General features: G+C 46.5%; 1 long non-coding RNA gene across 1 annotated transcript in view; it reads right to left on the bottom strand.

The window, feature by feature from the left end:
* The window catches only part of LOC138525878 (uncharacterized), a 291,896-nt gene extending 287,332 nt beyond the window's left edge, over positions 1-4,564 (bottom strand). The window contains exon 1 of the long non-coding RNA XR_011283456.1: positions 4,493-4,564. This is a non-coding gene — a long non-coding RNA (uncharacterized lncRNA). The remainder of the gene's footprint in view (positions 1-4,492) is intronic.
* Between the last annotated feature and the right edge of the window lie 12,796 nt (positions 4,565-17,360).

Genomic DNA, 17,360 nt, shown 5'->3' with positions numbered 1-17,360 from the left:
TTTTGATACCTTGCGCCACTTGTTTTTTTCTCTGCCGGTTCTGTGCTCCCGAATGTCTTCTTGGTTTCGACATTGGCCGTACATTCAAAGTAAAAGAAATAGTCAGAAAGTATGACCCAATTATAACATGTTGCAATATTCTTGCTAGGAATCATCCAAACTCCCCCAGAAAGTTTTTTTTAAGTCTTTTCAGTTTAAATGATGCATTGATTGCGAAGCAAAGTAGCGGTAAGGAGCCTCCATTTTAAAGGTGCTGAGTTGAAAGTGGCCCAATTTTGGAGAGGCTACATCATGGCCGTACCTATTTGAACAAAACGTTTCTAGCATTTGGACAAATACAATGTATGCCAATTCCTACCACTGGCTGACAGGTTCCAGTTCATCTCACATTGTAAGCGTCAATCCCTCTCTCCACCAAATACGCTGTTACCCAACTACAACAAAACAAGGCACTGAATTGACAGATGGGGTAAGCCTGGAAACTCCACTCATTACCATGAACTGCGCTTTAACGTTTGTGAGAGGCAATAACTTTTGGTTCAGAGAAAGGGCTGCTTGAATTACGACCATATGGCACATTGTTTACAGGATTTCCTTTCAATTACATCTCACCAATGACCTCAAACAGGTCAAATCGGGTCAGATTGTTGAGCAGTTTTTGGAGTGACGTTTGTCATTTGAGAGTCACTTTTAAAGTGATGGTGCTTTCAGATAGTTATTTGTGCGGAAGGAAAGGGCAGAAGGTCTCGATCACAGCCTCTGTTTATTTTCACATAACCATACAGTGGAAACATCCTACTTATTTACAGCACAGATGCCAGCCTACAGGTCAAATAGGCAGGCAGCATCTGACCAGAAACTCAATCGATCTAACACAATATTTCTCAACTGAAAGGTCTTTGTTTTAACCATTAGGAAAGCAAAAACTGAAATGGAACGATACAGAGGTGAGGAACCAGAACACCACAGGAGCACTGGCGAGCTTCATTACGAGGCCAGAGTGAAGAAATGGGCACTAAGGTAAATAAAAAAAAACATGGTGTGACCCGTGGGTAAGAGCATCCCTCACTTCACCTCGGACTAACTTCCCACATAAGCTGCAGGTCACTACAGCCTGACTACTGGCACATCTATCAGCGGTCACTTTTCAGTACCCGGAGGGTGCTCTGTGCCAAAGGAAAGTACTAGCCCGCAAACAACTCTTCTGACAAAACATCAAAAGGAGGCATTCAGCTGATGTGAGCACAGAGGGCTGGACTCCACTTCACAGAGTGCTCCTGCAGCACTGGAGCTTAGCCAGTTTGCACACACTGGTGTGCATTTCACAGCAAGTGTGATACAGCGGCCTCTACCCAGTCTGGTTACATTTCAACTCCTCCTCCTCCTGCGAGTCATATCTACCCCTACCCCCAGCTTTCTTCCATTTCACTCTCTCCCTTTAACTTCCCATTGACTCCATTTCTCGCGTGCAATCTCTGCCCCCATTTTGCTTCCCGTATAGGGCCTATATTTTCCTCTCTTTCGATCCCCCTTTCTTAATCTCACTTTCCTCACCTTTTCCTTGACTATCTCGTTTTCTGTCCCACTTTAATCTCTTTCACTCTGTCTGCATGGCCGTCCTTATTTGAGCCTTACACCTGCTGGGCAAAATCTCTTATGGTCACTTATTAAATGGCAGAACCCCTTTTAAAATAGAAGTGGAACCCATTGACTATACCATCCGTCCATCACACATGGCCTTCAGGGGCCTGTGTAGAACCTTTCAAAAGTAATTCAACCCACAGTACAAGATCTCAAGTAGTGCAATTTCTGGACTGAAATAATAAACCTCATATCAGATTGCATTGTGGTACTTGTAGGCATAAATAACCTTTACAGGAATGCAAAATGAAACGCATAACGATGGCATCTCCCTGTAAAAATGCATTAGAGAGTGCTTCTTCTACCTATTTTAAAGAAACAAGAGTGTGAAAAAAAACAATGTGACAAAAAGTGGGCATTGGTCTCACTGTAGTGGTCAAATATTCACACTTCAGAGTTATTTTGTATGCAGATTACTGTTGTGCAGCAGGAAACATTTACATCTGTCTATGCAAGTGGCTCACCCCATAGGGACAGTTACACATGCATGTAAACCTCCAGAGATCTTTGAATTCTGGCCAGAACCTTTCTGCCCATCATCCTTGCCCTGCCGATGAAAGGAGTATCATTTTGCTGTTCTAAACAATGAAATAAATATATACCATCAAAGCTCAACTTGTATCTTGTCCGCAGGATCGAGCAAAAGCAAACCAACAGTCTCATCAAATATATTCCTCTTGGTTTATGGGGAACTTTACCATAGGCCCATGTGTACACAGCGCAGGTTCACCCTGTGGAGAAATCCTAGCGTCACCACTGCAGCCAACTCAGTACGAGAAAAGACTCCTGCCAGGACAATGAATAATTTGCATGGGGGATAAAACTTCAATGGAACCATGAAAAGAAGTGTAATTAGTTCCATATGTTCCTGCCCCGAATCCTAACTCTAAACAAATTAAGTTCTCCGAACTGCAAAAAATAGTACCAAGTTTCAAACCTGTCCAATCAAAACCAAAAAAAATTCTTTATACACACTTGGTTGACAAAAGCTTATCATATTTTGATAAATGTAGAAGTCTCAATTGATACCCTTCTAACGAACCCTGACAGAGCCAAATTTAAAATATACCAAATTGACTGGCTTCTGACAAGAGATCTTTATTCACAATATAAAGACGGGGATGGCTTAAGATTCCCACATACAAAAATTTGAACTTTAGCTCCTTACTTGATGCTTTCGCCAACCCCGAAATATCGCCTAGGTATTCTCCGCCTGAGGTTTAACCTCTGGATTACAAGAGACATTCAAGTCAGACGCAAGCTTTTACCACCTACGGGCAACGTTTGTCGTTTTTGTACGACGCCTGATTCCCGCGAAACCCTTATCCATTTGATCACTAAATGTGTGCCTCTTCGTGGTGAGCGAGAAACACACTTTTTAAAATATTGTAAATACGTAGGTAACCTAGACCCTCGAGACTGTTGGGCAGCAATTTTAAATTCGTCTTGCACAGCAATACAAATGGCCACTGTTAACTTTTTGAACTGTTTGTTGTTAGACTCTGCACCTTGTAAGTCTTTGTAGTCTAAATCTATATGCTGTTCTTTTGAACGATACATTTGCTGCAATTATTCCTGTTGTTTGTTTTTTAATGATTATATTCATGAATTGTTTTATATTTGAAAATTTGATTAAGTTCAAACAAATAAAAAAAAATAATAAAAACACAATAAAGAAAGGTTGCGGCTGAAAGTGCCCAGAAGAGCAGCAACTTCCAACTCTAACTGAGAAATGTTTCTGCCGTTTAGACTTTTTTTGGGACACAATAGAGTGAAACTACGTTCTGCCATTTACCCTTTCAGGCACAGTACACCTTCTAAAGGGGAAGCAGGAACACAGCAAAGCGATTGCAATACACGCACTCGATCCAACTGAGGCAGGAGTCTACACGTTGGAAAACAAATCTGGGCTAGGAAAGTGTAAAACAAAATATTCCCATTTACCCGTTCTTGTCCAGAACACAATCTGAACTATGCACCAGCCGAACACTATGTACACAGTTGAAAGGAACATTTTCTAAAATGTCAACAGAAGTATCGGGTCGTACCTACCTTCTTTCCGAGTAGTTCTGCACAGAAGCGAGTTGGGGAGGCAATACAGTCTTTTTTCTTTGTGCACGGGTCCGGGTAGAAAGCAATTGGAGTGTCGGGACGGGAAGCCGGGAACTCTCAAAAGGCAGCGGTGTTTGTTCCTCCAGCTTGATTACAAAGGTGGGCGGCCACCAAGAAAGGTGCCCTTTTATGCCCCCACCCAAAGTTGTGCGAAAATTCAGAGAGCCTCTGACTTCCGTAACATTACAAAGTACTATGCGACTGAGCAGCTGCCGCTACTGTGCTGCTGCTACTCTCCCCACGGCAATCCCGCCCCACACCCAGGGAAATTTTGCCCTCAAGGGACAGGGGCAATTTTACCCCCTGGGGCAATTGCACCCCAGGCAGCTGCCCACTTCGACAAGATAAAGAAACAGACCTGATTATATGCAGTCACTTATACCAGAGCTGGGTCTGTATAGTAGCTGCACAGCATTTACTGCATCTGCGAGCATTCCAGGGCCTGAACCCTACCATAGATGAGCTTCGGTTCAGCTACTGAGTCTACAATACCAATAACAACAACAGACTGCCCTGTGTAATTTCAAAACCAGATGTTAAGAAATTCACCTACTTACTACGTTTAATTTCAACATGTGATAACTACAATACAACGAAGTACAGCTTCAATGTGCATTTACAGAGGTTGCAAAAGGTCTCCTCTTAACAATATAACAAAGGGGTAAGAACGTCTAAGTTAATGGATGCTAAAAGAAATGCCTATAAAATTCACTACAAGAGCGGGATCGCATGGACTCACCTGATGCTGCCTGGAATCAGGATGTGACGTTCGTAAAGGGTAGTGTCTAGGTCCCATTCGAGGAAACGGGCCATAGAAACGCTGCGCCCCCACGCCCTCTGCATCACGTGCTCTGCAACGTTTTCCTCGTCATCTTTTTTTTTGTGCAGGAGCGGGAAGCAGAGCAACGAGGCCTTGCACAAGCGGGACGAGAGGGAAAGCAAGGCAAGGCGTTGCAGGACTCGGCGGGAGAGATTCCTCCTTTACACAGCCACAGCGTTTTCTCATGTTGATTGTTACTTTTAATGCAGAGCCGGGGAAGGGAGTATTTCTGTGTGTTTTGGGAATTTGTAATGTGCATCACGGGTGAGATTTACTTAAAGTACAGGCGTATTGTTCTTTTTTGGGTTTTCTCATGGAGATGGGCGATTTGCCTGTCGGAAATGTGTTTTATGGAGTGGGTTCCTTCCTTCCCAATGGGATTTCCACTGTACCAGTGAACAGTACAGCAAATATTTTACTATCCTCCACGCTGGAGAGGGGGTGGAGAGGTTGGAGGATTTGTTATGCATGCATGCCAACATTCAGACACAGCTGGGAGGGAGATTTCCAAAGGGAAATCAGGAGACCTACATTTCCCCATAGGAATGCATTGGGGCTACAGCTATTTCAGGTGGGAGACAGTGAAAAATAGCCAGATTTTTCGCTGAAAAATCATGAGTCTCCCGCCTAAATCGGGGGGGTTGGCATGTATGGTTATGTGCAGCAGGTGGGGATATGTGTTTTATGCAGACGCATTTGGGTACGAATTTCCAGCATAACAGTTCAGTTATTTTTTTCTACTGCATGGGGGGCGATTTGGCATTCCCTCGGGAGGAGATTGTTCATGTGTCCCTTTGTAATGTGTGTGGCAGAGAAGGTTAAAGGGGGCCCTTAAATTACTTTCATTATCAAACACATATTTAAAGTCCCAATGAGACCCGATAACATGGTGCGTTTGTTTAAAAGTTTGCTGAAACTTTCTAAAATGCCTTTACGGCATCATGACGTTGTTCGCGTATGTCTGGTAAGTCGTCGGGACATTTTCACGTAGGACGTATATACGTGTTTAGGAAGAGATTCACGGAGGAAGGACCAGGGTTGATACTAGGTCCCATCCGAGAAATGGACCATTCGTTGCTAAGGCCATTTCTCAGATGGGAAATAGTTGCTTCAGTCTGAATCGGCTAGTTCCCATTAGAGAATTGGCCCTTTTTGCCCCTAGTGGCCAAGTCATGCATAACAAGGGGAACTAGCCTACTCACACTGAGAAGGCTAGTTCCCATTAGAGAAATGGCCCTTTTTGCTCCCTTAGTGGCCAAGTCCTGTATAATAATGGGAACTAGCCTACTCGCACAGAGAAGGCTAGTTCCCCTTAGAGAAATGGCCCTTTTGGTCAGGTGGTCAGGTCCTGCATAATAATAGGTTTCTCTAATGGGAAATAGCTGCTTCAGTGTGAGTGGGCTAGTTCCCATTAGACGGAGGACCTTTCTGCCTCTCCAGGTCAGAGGGCCGTTTTCTAATGGGAAATAGCTTCCTCAGTGTGAGTGGGCTAGTTCCCATTAGACAAGGGACCTTTCTGCCAATCCAGGGCGGGGGCCGTTTCTCTAATGGGAAATAGCTGCTTCAGTGCGAGTGGGCTAGTTCCCATTAGACAAAAGGACCTTTCTGCCTCTCCAGGTCGGAGGGCAGTTTCTCTAATGGGAAATAGCTGCTTCAGTGCGAGTGGGCTAGTTCCCATTAGACAAAAGGACCTTTCTGCCTCTCCAGGTCGGAGGGCAGTTTCTCTAATGGGAAATAGCTGCTTCAGTGCGAGTAGGCTAGTTCCCATTAGACGAGGGGACCTTTCTGCCAATCCAGGCCGGAGGGCCGTTTCTCTAATGGGAAATAGCTGCTTCAGTGCGAGTGGGCTAGTTCCCATTAGACAAAAGGGGACCTTTCTGCCTCTCCAGGTCAGAGGGCTGTTTCTGTAATGGGAAATAGCTGCTTCAGTGCGAGTGGGCTAGTTCCCATTAGACAAGGGGACCTTTCTGCCTCTCCAGGTCGGAGGGCCGGTTGGGAAATAGCTGCTTCAGTACGAGTGGGCTTGTTCCCATTAGACTAGGGGACCTTTCTGCCTCTCCAGGTCGGGGGACCGTTTCTCTATTGGGAAATAGCTGCTTCAGTGCAAGTGGGCTAGTTTCCATAAAACTAAAGGACCTTTCTGCCTCTCCAGGTCAGAGGGCCGTTTCTCTAATGGGAAATAGCTGCTTCAGTGCGAGTGGGCTAGTTCCAATTAGACAAGGGGACCTTTCTGTCTCTCCAGGTCAGAGGGACGTTTCTCTAATAGGAAATAGCTGCTTCAGTGCGAGTGGTCTAGTTCCCATTAGACAAGGGGACCTTTCTGCATCTCCATGTCGGAGGGCCGTTTCTCTAATGGGAAATATCTGCTTCAGTGCGAGTGGGCTAGTTCCCATTAGACGAGGGGACCTTTCTGTCTCTCCAGGTTGGCGGCCTATTTACTGCTTCAGTGCGAGTGGGCTGGTTCCCATTAGACGAGGGGTCCTATCAGCTTCTCCAGGTAGGAGGGCCGTTTCTCGAATGGGAAATAGCTGCTTCAGTGCGAGTGGGCTAGTTCCCATTAGACTAAAGGACCTTTCTCCCTCTCCAGGTCGGAAGGACGTTTCTTTAATGGGAAATAGCTGCTTCAGTGCGAGTGGGCTAGTTCCCATTAGACAAGGGGACCTTTCTTTCTCTCCAGGTTGGCGGCCCATTTACTGCTTCAGTGCGAGTGGGCTGGTTCCCACTAGACAAGGGGTCCTATCGGCTTCTCCAGGTCGGAGGGCCGTTTCTCTAATGGGGAAATAGCTGCTTCAGTGCGAGTGGGCTAGTTCCCATTAGACTAAACGACCTTTCTGCCTCTCCAGGTCAGAGGGACGTTTCTTTAATGGGAAATAGCTGCTTCAGTGCGAGTGGGCTAGTTCCATTAGACAAGGGGATCTCTTGCTCTCCTGTTGATAATCAACTTGTCCCAAATGTACTCTTTCTGATAATGTTCAAAACAACACTTTATAGCCAACCTTCTCAGTGCTGTAACAAACTCCTCAGTGGTCTCACAATATTTCTGTTGTCTGATGGCAAATTGATAACAAGCCAAAATGTTATTCCCCTTCACCTCGTAATGCTTGTCCATCTTGGCTATGCATATATCAAACTGAGTCGGTTGCCCATCTCAATGCATTCAGGTAGTTTTAAGACATTTTTGCCCAGCCCGACCTTGGCAATGAAACAGTGCCTCTTTCTTTTTACTCAAATAATTAGGAGCATATACTGCCAACATTTACTTCTGGAATCTTTCTTTCCATTTAATGACCTAGGACAAACCCAGTGCCTGGTATATTTGCCATAATCTTTGAATTCGTTTCTGTTGCTTCCCTATTTTCGTGCCCTTGGTATTTGTCACCTTGTTCACAGGGACAAATGTCTGTAATCTCCCTTTTAAGGTGCAATGAAAAAAACCCTCTCTCAGCCAATTGTGCTACGGCATGCTCCCTTCTTTATGTGTGCAAGTGTTGCTTTCGGTCGCTACACTGCATGTGGGACAGGCACAGCACAGAGTGCAGTGCCCGCAGTGAAGGTCTTCAGCTTGTTGCATAACTAAGCAACAGACATGTCAATTCCTTATCATGTCTCAAATTGCCAGGTAACAACTGGCAACAGCAGACAATACGTCTTTGGATCACGTGTTCTGTCATGTGCATGCACGGCTATGCTGCTAGGGTGCTTCCTATGTCCTCACAGCCCAGATACTCCACAATATAGTACTGGAGAGTCCCAATGAGCCACCATTCATCTACGCAACTAACCCTGTACCTGCTCATTCAGGGCAACCACAATCAATGGCAAGTACAGGCTCTTTGTTATTGCCGCAACTCATCACCAGTTAAGGAAGTGAACCAGGACACAGCCAGTATGTGTGACTTAATTTCTGTTTAGTTCATCTTTATGCGGTAACAACTCTCTGTCCTCACTCTTACACCAACCACCGTACTACTTGCCTTGCATTCTCTTCTAGTGTTCTCTGTTCGCATTCCACACCCATAACATTCCCTCTGCTGACATTCCTAATGCTGTGAGGTGGCCCCTTTCTTGTAGAGGACTTTATTCCCATGGCCACTTTCCGTATTCTAATATTACTGAACTAGAGTTGTATTACCAAGTGTGAATGGTTCAGTTAGGCCCCCTCTAGTGCTCTATATGAGCATGGGTTGACCCTCCTAGGATTGACGACGCATTGGCCCTATTGGGCATGAAGATTTGTTTGCTCTCCTGGCCAGAAAGACCATTTGTCTGTCCTGGGCTTGAAGGCGCGCTGGCACTCCTGGGCTTGAAGACAAAGAAAGGCCCTTCCAGGGGCCAGAAACTGATGATGTGATGCATCGGCAGGGCCAGAAACCGAGGAGAGCCACCACTCACCTTGGTGTTGCGAGTTAAACCAAGGTCAAGTTGGTTTACCCAGGGTACTGCACTCCTCCTTGTCTTTCCACTACCCCTCTCTACTTTTGATGGGCTAGTTATTAGGTTAAGATGTACAACCAGGCGCCAGCTAGCATACTTCTTAACGGACACAGGCCTTCTTCCACAGTATTTACCTTATTCTCAGGGTGCACCTTCTGCACTTCTTCCTCCACCTCTCTTTTTTTCCTCAGTACCTCTCCTAAAATGTTCCTTCATCGGTGGCCCTCATCTTCCTACACCGATTTTGGGTGTACCTTTTAAACTGTTCTCCAAGTAATTTCCTCCTTTCTCTTGTGTCGCATTTTCCTTCTCTCTCCTTTTCCACCTTGCTAGTTTTCCCCTCTTCATGCTGCTCTCCCCTTTCCCTTCTTTTGACGCATCTTCACCTTTGTCTGCCATCCACCTCTTTAAGTCTTACTCTCCTTCCACTCTCTTCTCCCTCTTTTACTCCGCTCTTTACTGCAATGCTTGTTTCCAAACTCCCATACAGGCTTCTACCCAAGCCTCCCTTTATAGTCCTGCCCCTTTTGAAACTGAAAAACCAAGAAAAGGAAGGGTGTTAATTAATGTGCCAGAGTCCTTGTGATTGGCTCTTCAGATCTAGTGATTTGTATTAGTTATGAATTGTCAGCTGCCAACTTGAAGTCCAGCAGCGCTGTCATGGTAGCTGCCTGACTCCACCATGGTGACTCCTGCAGGTAGCTGCACAATAACTCTGCCAACCTTGAACGTCCTCATCTGCCAACTTCATTGCATACCCTCAAGCTCAAGTAGGTCTTTTTCACAGTCCATCCCGCAGGCTATGTATTCAAATGTACTTTTAGTGGGATCAAAGACGATACCCACAGACCTTTTGGTCTACTAAGTTGTTAATTCTTCAAAACTCTACCAGGTCTTGAATTACAGACTGGTACCCGGCAAAGGATAAAGTGGATAGGGTAGACGCCTTGGGAATACCTTTATATACTGGCTATTATCTTTCTGAAGGTACAGGCCCCCCAGGGCCTCCTAGCTTCATTCCCATGTGTCCACCTAGAAACATGGTCACAGTTCTCCTTTTATATGCTGTCACTCAGTTCATTGTTGTTCTCAATATGTAATTATTTTCATTGACGGTTTCATATTTTCAGTCATTTATATTCCATGAAAGTATTTATATTGTTAAAGTAGGCCTTATTTTCATTTATTATATCACTCGAGTTATCAGTTCATGGTTCTTAAATATTTATCATATTCAAGATTTATTATAACCATTTAATTGGACCAAAGTGTAAGATATCTTAGCCATTGGCATACTTATGGATCTATGTGTTCAAATTTAATCTGAACTAGTTGGTTTTTTCCAAATGTTTTGTACCTAATTTTTTTAAATGACAGATTGTGGGGTAGGACTCTCCTCCACCACCCACCTCCCCACCCCTTGCACAATCCAATATGACCTGACTCCAACTCACTATCTACGTTTGGTGGTATACAAAATTTAAAGAAATTGAGGGGAGGGGATTTTCAACCAGTTTGGTGGGGGGGGAGTTCAACCAAAATGCATAAACCTGTAATTATGCTGTTAAGTGGTGTTATGGTCACTAATATTCTTAATAAAATATCTGCCCCTAGGAAGGTGTAAATGTGTTTTTACTGGGATGTGAGGGTCACTAGACCACCAAGGATGGCTTGAAGGGGGTGCCGTGATCGGAGCATGATAGTTTCTGATTTGTTTTTGCCAGGCTGAACATAGATAATGAATGTTTTTGTTTTGTTTATAGGATTCTTTATGTGAGGAGCTGAAACGTTATGCAAGTAATTTTTCTTATTCTATAGGATTGGGCAGTCTGGGGAGGTATTTTGGTGGGCTGGGACACAAATGCAGGGTCAGGCCACAAATTTCCCCCATGCCAGCAAAAAATTGGTGTTTCCCTGGGAGCGGCTGTCTCCCATGTGGGTTGACTGTCAGCAAGCCCAGGCTGCACCTTTGGCTGTGCTACAGATTTTGATTCTGGGCAGGAATGGGGACCCTTCACCTCTGGGGAGGAATGGAGACCCTGCTGGGGCTCCCCGGAACTGCTGCTGGACTTGGGGACGGTCGACCCACATGGGGGACAGCCACCCAAGGCCAGGGACATCACTGCCACCTTCCTGTAGCTCTGGATGGTCTGCATTACAGCGTCTCCCTGCGGCAAAGAACAGGGACCATGCCAGGGCTCCCTGGGACAGCCCCTGTGCTTGGAAACGGTAGACCCACATGGGAAACGAATGCCCAAGGTCAAGGACAATACCCCCAACCGTGCTGGAGCTCTGGCTGGGTTGCGTTACAGCTTCCCCCTCTGGAACGGACGCGGACCCTGCTGAGGCTCCCTGGAAACACTGCTGGGTTTGCCGATGGTCAAACCACATGAGGGACAGCCACCCAAGGCCAGGGACTGCACCCCTGACCCTCCTGGAGCTCTGGGATGGCCTGCATTATACAATTTCGCACCATGAAGGGGACCCCTACGGGCCCCCTGCGGCTGCCGCTGCACTTGGGGTTAGTGGGCTCACATGGGAGACAGATGCCGTCACCTCGAGCCGTCCTGGAGTTTTGGCTGGGCTGCGTTACAGCTTTTACCTCCGTGGAGGTATTGGCACACTGCCAGGGCTCCCTGGTGGGGAAAAGCTGTAACACAGGCCAGCCAGAGCTCCATGATGGTCGGAGGTGATGTCCCAGGCCTTGGGCGGCTGTCTCCCATGTGGGTCGGCTATCCCCAAGCACAGCGGCAGTCCCAAGGATCCCCGGCATTCTCCCTGACATTTCCCAGAAGGAGAAGCTGTAACGCAGGGCATCCATAGCTCCAGGATAGTCAGGGGTAATGTCCCTGGCCTTGGGCAGTTTTCTCCCATATGGGGCAACCATCCCCAAGTGCAGCGGCTGTCCCATGAAGCCCCCGGCAGGGTCCCCATCCCTTCACCGAGGGAAATTCTGTAATGCTTACATTCTGGCGCGATTCGCACACGTCAGACCTCTGTGGATTCCCAAGGGTGCTTACTTTTGGGAAATGTACTTGGTTCCGTTTTCCTTGGTGGTTGCCACACCCCAGGCCCAAATCTGTAGGTTGTCCATATGAGCAAATTCCTGCAAAATCTGCTCTGCCTAATCACTTGGTGTTACCAGTGGTTTAGCCTTTTCCCTTTGCGCCCAGGTAGGTGCACCCCCACATGTGAGGTACCGTTTTCATTGGGACACTTGTGGGAAGGTAGGATATTTGTTTTCTCTTGGGTTTTCATAACGTTTTCATACATTTGCTACTGCACTTTGTTACACAACCCTTTCCTTTTCTAAATGTGACCTACATTTAGTTGCTGATTTAGGCAATGTGTGCTTTTGTAACCTGCACAAGTCACCTACTTTTCAAAAGGTCTGCCTGTGCTCTTTCAGAAATGGTATGCTTGCCATTCCTCACATTTATTTTCCTTATTTACACATGCTAAGTACGTCTGTTTAGGCCGTCAGCATAAAAATCCCTTGTACCAGTTTTTGGCTTGTAGTATTGCTTGTTTTGTGAAACAATACAAAACATTTGTGATTTCCTAACTGGAAGAGTCAGGGGAATGTAGCGGGGCATTGCTTTTCTCAATATTAACAGAAGCCATTAACTTACATGTCCAACCATGTCCAGCACATACCTTTTTTTCTGTCATTTTTCAAATTTTTCACCAAACTATGGGCATTTTCCCTACATAGATGTTGCCTGACCTGCGCAAATCACCCTTTCCTAAACTTGGAATTGTGTCTACTTTTCAGAAATGTATGCCTTTCTGTCTTACCATTCAGCATCCTACCCCCCTCTTCCATTCGTCCACGCTTGGACTATTGGGCAAACAGGGTAAAAATTGACTACCTCTCACAAAATTGATTGTAACCTTATTGGCGTCCACTCAACCTGTTCTTGAAAGCCTCAGAAATGGTGAATTCAGCACAGCAAACCATTTGTTCCTAGCCCTTACAAGGAAAGAACCACAGGCTTCTTTGTATACCATTTTATTGGCATTTTCTGAAAAAACACAAAATGTGCTACCTTTTTGGTTATTCTTTCTCACCCCTATACAGCAAACTAGGATTCCTTGGTGGAGTTATGACCGCTTACATGTGGGAAGAAAGGGGGCCGAATTTGGCAGAGATATCACATGTAACAAAAATGTGACAAGTGATTGCATGGTGACATACCGAAAGCACGAAAAAAGGACTTGGTGGGGTGTTGGGGGGAACCATTGGCAGTTAAGGGGTTAAAAGCGAATAACACATTAACTTAAAGAAATAGACAATTGTGTAATGGAAGTGTTTTTATTATGACAAGTGCTTACACTGTAAAGCAACAAATAGTACAAATACATGCCTAGAATATACATTACACAGTATATTTGGCAATTGCCTTTTTAAAACCAAAGATCGAATTGGTGGAGCCATATGGAGTGAACCTTCTTTACCTCAGGGGATTGGAAAATAAAAGAAGCCGAATAGTGAAACATTTGTGGAAAAACAGTTCTCATAACTGCACATGAAAAGCTGCAATAATTTGATAACAGAATAAGTAAAGTCTATTATTGCAAATGTTCATAATCTTTCATCACAATATTTCCTATAAGGGATCAACAGATATCACAACTTCATAGCTTTAGCAGGGGCACGCTGATACACAGTGCCTGAGGTTTGTCGATCTATACATTATTTGCTTTGCTTTGCATAATGGTGCTGTAGTGTGAAGAAGTACGGGTAAACTTTAGACAACTGAAAATCTCAGAAAGAACTTTTCCTAGTTAAAAATGTCACTCGAAATATGGATTAATAGGATAGTGAGTTAAAATAACATGAAAAGCAACTCACACTGCCTAAAATTAAAAATGTGATTAGAGTGGAAACACTCTAGCACTTTTGGAATCTGTTAAACTCTTTGCACTTTAGTCAGGCATTTCCAATATTTACGATTTGCCTTGGTGAAGTAATATGGTTCTGAGTTGACTTTGACACATTTTGCACTCAGCACTTTTATTTGGATGCATAATGGAATTGTATGTACAAGGCAGTTTTTTCAGTATTTAACATCAGGCATTCGCCAAGCGGAGTGGCCGAGCAAGAATGTATAAGACAGAATTTGGCCTGTAGATATTCTGCCCCAGTTCGATAAAAGGCATGATGAACTAGACATTAGGCCTTGACCTGAATGGGCTTGGCCATGGGTAGCCAATGAAGATAGGGCACAACTGGAGTAATGTGAGCACAACTAGGTGTGTAAGTGGCTACTCTGGCTGCAGAGTTCTGCAGGATCTCAAAGTGCCATAATAGGTAGACCGGTTGTGCCAGAAATAGGGTGTTGCAGTGGCCCATGGAGGAAATAACAATTGAGGACACCACAGGGGCATGTAACTGAGAAAGGAGTAAACAAAGAACCTTACTATGGGATTTTCAGTTGAAGATAGCCCCTTTGCCATACTGGACTTATCTGAGATTCCGCAGACAGAAAAGCTAATATATTTACCCCTAAAGATGGCCAAAAAGAGGGGGTCCAAAAGGCAGTAGAGGAAAGAGGGCCCACCACCAACACCTCCATTTTTTCCCCTTTCAACTTGAGCCAGCTATTACACATCCATGCACTAACAGCTTCGAGGCAGGCCCTAAATCTGGTCGCTGTCTCGACAAGAGAGAGAGATCTAAACGGACCACGATCTGTGTCATCTGTTAAGAATAACATTGAAAGTCATGAGAGCAGATAAGCTTGATAAGAGGTTGAATGTACATGTTAAACAAAACCTGTAAGATGGAGGAAACCTGAGGAACTCCACATGTCAAGGCAGTGGGCACAGAGTGACAAGGGGGGATGGAAATTGATGGTTTGGTCAGAGAGAAACAAAGAAAACCAGGAAAGAACGGTACCAGAAAGTCCATCCCAGACGAGCAAAACGGCATGGTCAATGGTATCAAAGGCGGCAGATAAGTCAAGTAACAATAAAGCACTGACGCCGCCTGAGTCGTGCAGCCAAACCACATCGTCAATGTTGGAGACCAGCACCCCCTCTGTGCCATGTCCTGGACGAAAACCAGATTGGGAAGGTGGAGGAAGAAAGATTACTCAAGAAAGGGCGAAGAAGGCTTGAAAAAGCTTCATAAGAACATTCCAAGATGGCCACAGTGACCACTCCACCGTGTGGAGCACGCTCCTCAAAGGCGACCCGGAAAAGGAGCAATAAGCAGCATTAAAAACAAGACCCCATGGCAGCAAAAGCAAAGGGGATAACCCGAGAACCGAGCAGTCCCCAAGAAAACTTCAACCGAAGCGTTTGAAAGCAGAGAGGGGCAGAGTCAGCTGGCCTGAGACTGCCAGCAATGATGTCTGCATGGGGACTGGCAGCCGAGCCGGAGGAGATCAGAGTGAACCCCCGCAGGTGGTGTAGAAGACCCGGGTTGCCCGTTCAACCACGGCAACATAGGCGAGACTGGGGAGTGTGAGCGGACCACTGCGGATCCCCGGCGGCCAACCGGGGGAGACGAGGCTGCCGGACCAGTTCGCCCGCCGTTGCTGGGAGAAGCTGGCGCATGCACTACAGCGTGGCAATCCAGCAGAGCGGGGCGGGCCGGACACCCAGCTACAAAAGTTAAGAGGGGGAGCGGGTAGTATTCCCCTGAAATACTGTGCCCGCCTCGGCACTACACTGCAAGCCCGGCACTGCGCGGTGCTGAGCCTCCACAAACAACATGGCCCCCATGAGCTGTGATGCGCCCCAGTTGGCGGAGGGTTAGCAGGAATAATTAAGGGAGCCGGCAGCCACAAAGTGGGCGCACGCCAGCCGCTCCCCTCCCAAACAGAGATGGAGGTTTATGAAAGCATCTGCCCCAACGCACCATAACCTACACTTGAAAGGGGACCCCATATGGCGGAAGACCCGCTGCATACCCGGACCCAGGCAAAGGCCCAACCCCATGCCACCCAGCAACATCAGAGGCAAACTGCAGTAATAGAAGGGCAACAGCACTAAGTCTCCTGCAGCATCCCCCCGGCCAATGGCCAGGGAAGGAATCTGGGGGGGACGGCATATACTCACAACCCCCAGCATTGGACTCCGCAGCAGAGCGCTGCTCCGCTCCACCGCCCACCCTCATGAAAACTAACCCTGCCATGCAAGATTAACCAAGAAGGAACCTCCAGGGGAGCAAGAGCATACTTAGAGGCCCGTGTGACACTGCAACCTTCACCACTTCAAGGTCAACTTTGAGCGTACTAGCCCCACGGCCCTCAGGGGGCACCCATCCCAGGCTCTATAGGGGTGCTAGACCCTTGCGACGCACAAGAGGGAGAGAGAAGCATTCCTTTCATACAGAACAACTGGCCAATACCCCGGGTCAAGAGGAACCTCAGAGGTCTAGGTAGAAGCCCCCCACAGTGCAGGCAGGCACTCGGCATCAGTCGGCAATGTCGCACAACAATCCCAATCCCAAGGAGGCCAAAGAGGGCCTCCCAGGGGCCAAGATCTAAAAAAGAAAACAGGAAGGGACCCTCCAAAAGCTATGGAGAAAGGAGGGAGAAGCCCCGGAGGAAGAGGATCCAGCGGTGACAGAGAGGCAGGGGTCGGAGGAACCCACAGGGGCAAGAGGTCACGAGCAAGGTGCTGCAACAGTGCTTTGAAGCATTCAGTGACCAAATGATGGCTACCCTTAAGACACAATTAAGTCTGATACCACAGAACTTGCACAATCCCTGCAGGAAATCAACTGTGACATAGTTGAATTGGGTGACAGAGTGTTACGCTCGCCTGGTATCCACGGGGGCGCCACACGATACTGGATGGAGGTCTAAGCGCTATTCCAGACCCCTCCCTGCTTGGTTATGTGCTAGACGTTGGGTAACGCCTATAACAGGAGAATGGAGGGTTAAGATACTGGTTCTGTGATGGGTGGACTCCCACCTCTCTCTGGTCCAAAGCCCCTCCCTTGGGGTTATTGGTCACCTTAGGTTTTTGTGTGTTGAACTCTCCGTCCTGCGTCTCTGTGCAGGGGCGCGTGGTTGATGCGGGTGTTCCGTGGATCTAGTTGCTTCACTGGTCCGTGTACCCTTATGTCGGATCCAGACCGTCTGTGACTCTGACTCTGCTTGCTGTCTTCCAGGTGAGTTATAATGTCTTTTTCATCTTTATTCTGTCTATTTTTTCCCTCCATTTTCTCTTTCTTCTCTGCGTCTTGCTCCACTATGCTGTTCCCTAACAATGTCTCTTTTTGTTTTCACAGTGATGGTTGCGATCTTGGAGTTGCCGCGCCAATGGCGAAGACCACGGTGAGTTATTGATGCGTGGAGCGCTGCGCTGTTTATTGGTGTTAATTGCTAACCTGTGC

Source organism: Ambystoma mexicanum, chromosome 7p, assembly GCF_040938575.1.
Source record: "Ambystoma mexicanum isolate Mex_15411 chromosome 7p, UKY_AmexF1_1, whole genome shotgun sequence".
Taxonomy (NCBI): Eukaryota; Metazoa; Chordata; class Amphibia; order Caudata; family Ambystomatidae; genus Ambystoma; species Ambystoma mexicanum.
Note: the sequence above shows the minus strand (reverse complement) of the source record. Positions and strands in the feature narration are given on the sequence as shown.